The following is a 2,772-nucleotide window of genomic DNA, read 5'->3' as shown; positions in this document are numbered from 1 at the left end:
TTTATACCAAGTCCATGACAAGAGGTACTTGCAAACCCTGCTTAACCAGGTAAACGATGTCTGCAACTCCTTAGGGTTCTTTGAATGGAACAAAGAGGAAACTGAAGTGTACGAAGGTACCTGTCCTGCTTTGCTTGATAGCTTGGTTTGTTGGTTACTTGGAAAAGAAGCACTGATTTTTCACAGTACAACACCTGTTAGTGACATGGGTCATTAAGGAGCGATTCTGCCGATTTGGTAACATTCTCCTTTAAGAAGGTTAAAATAAGCACATTATGATGTGTCCTTTAAAGATATTTCATTATGCTGGTTGGCAGTTGGTTGCCTATCTTCAGAATTTGGACATAAATACTGTCACAGCGTGAGCTGCATGAATCAGTACACAGCTATTTTCACTTGTTTAAGAAAATAATGATTGTAATCTTTTTGTTTTGCAGCGTGAATTCCTAATTCGCTCTGACAGTGAATTCACACTTTCTACAAATGGTAGGCTGATACAAGTGTTATCAGTACTGGAGAAATGAAGGCAGGAACTGTCAGAAACATGGGTGTCCACCTGCAACTACACTTCAGTAGTAGCATGGCATCAAATTCCTTCGGTTAATTTGCCATGCTAAGTGAAACTGTTTATCACATGGCAAACCTGGATCAACACTTTATCTGTTGCCCTTGTCCTATAGTCAGCTGGGCTACTTTTTTGCCAATTAATGCTGTCATAATGCATCCAGCAGATTTATATGAATACACTTACTCTGAAAAAGTAGGATGCATGCTTTTCTGTTCCGGAAAAGCAGAAATTTTCACCTAACCTCTAAGCCTAGGAGATATTTTTAAAATTATTATTATTCTTTGTTAAGGATGGGGACAGAAGACCATGGGGAATAAGACAGTTACAGAAATACTGAGATTATAGTTTAGATTTCAAATCACACTTTCTGGGGAGTCATCTGGATGCCGGGAAAACAGGAGAATATTTTGCGTACTAAGATCAGAATAAGGATTGGTGTAGTTTAATTGAAGTTAATAGCACTGAAGTAGAAAGACAGAATCTCATCATCAAAGTTCTAACTGAAATCAGTCTGTACTTGCCAGCAGTGGGAAGACAGCTGAAATTTAAACAAGGAGTGGGATCCCAGTACTAATGGCTGGATCTTGCAGATACATGTTCTGAAGTGTTTTGCAGCTATTCTCCCACTCAATAGGCATATCCTCATGCTCTTTTTGAAAGCAAGTGATTATTAACATGAACCAGTAAAAAGATCCGTGCACTGACATTAAGTTAGAGATATTTTAGTACGTAGGATAGTGATCATTTTTTGTGATACTGTTGAGGCTGCACCTCAAATCCTGTCTTCAGTTTTGGGCCACTCACTACAAGAAAGACATTGAGGGGCTAGAGTGTGTCCAGAAAAGGGCGATGGAGCTGGGGAAGGGTCTGGAGCTCAACTCTGGTGAGAGGCAGCTGAGGGAGCTGGAGGTGTTTAGCCTGGAGAAGAGGAGGCTCAGGGAGGATCTTATTTTTCTCTTCAATTGCCCGAAAGGAGGCTGTAAGCCACAGGTGGGTTGGTCTCTTCTCCCAGGTAACAATTGACAGGACAAGAGGAAATGGCTTCAGATTGTGCCAGGGGAGGTTTAGATTGGATATGAGGAAAACTTTCTTTGTGGAAAGAAAGGTGTCACCTTCCCTGGAAGTGTTCAAAAAGCATGGATATAGCACTTGAGGATATGGTTTGGTGGTGAAGATGGTGGAGGTGCAATGTTGGCACTTGGACTTGATGATCTTAAAGGTCTTTTCCAACCTTAACAACTCTCTGATTCTACATTGACACTAGATTTGACAATACCCAGAGAACATAAGCAGTCATCTTTACAGGCACAGGTAGTCTCTTTTTTCACTCTCTAACCCATGCAAATAGGAGAAATAGAATATGTGCATTAATCACATTTATTTTTATGACAGATCATTGGTTTCTAATCTTTCTCTTTCCAGGAAGACAATCAGCATCCTTCATGTGACAATGCCACCTTGACTCTGCAGCCTATTTTTCTAATTTTAGTTACTGCCTTACTGAATATTGAATTTGTGATGGTTTTCCTGGGCTAAAAATAGAACGAAAGACTTGTTATAAACCACATAGACAGACCTACATACCACAGCCCACACTCCATAATAAAGAAAATATGCTTGAAAAATTTCTTGTACAGCCTCACAGATCAAAACTATGGGAAGTTCTTCGTGGAATCAATTGGGGTTGGAGGGGACCTCTGGAGATGATTCAGGCCAACCCCTTTGCCAAGGCAGGGTCACCCAGAACAGGTGACACAGGAGTGTGTCCCGGTGGGTCTGGAATGTCTCCAGAGAGGGAGCGTCCATGACCTCCCTGAGCAGCCTGTTCCAGTGCTCTGCCACCCTCATTGTAAGGAAGTTCTTCCTCATGTTGAGATGAAACTCCTCGTGCTTTAGTCTATGGCCGGTAACTCCTCATCCCGTCACTGGGCACCACTGGAATGAGTCTGGCACCATCCTTTTGACACCCACCTTGGAGACATTTATGAGATCCCCTCTCAGTCCTCTCTTCTCTGGGCTAAATACTCTCCTTACTGTGAGGGTGGCGAGGCGCTGGCACACGTCGCCCAGGGAAGCTGTGGATGGCCCATCCCTGGGAGCGCTCAGGACCGGCTCGCATGTGGCTTTGAGCCCGCGGAGTCTTTTCCCTTCCCCCCCTCCGTCCCTCCGCCCCTCCCTCCCTCCCTCCCTCCGTCCTGCTCTCC

This window comes from Prinia subflava, chromosome Z, assembly GCF_021018805.1.
Source record: "Prinia subflava isolate CZ2003 ecotype Zambia chromosome Z, Cam_Psub_1.2, whole genome shotgun sequence".
Taxonomy (NCBI): domain Eukaryota; kingdom Metazoa; phylum Chordata; class Aves; order Passeriformes; family Cisticolidae; genus Prinia; species Prinia subflava.
The sequence above is the reverse complement of the archived record's forward strand: the minus strand, read 5'-3'. Positions refer to the sequence as shown.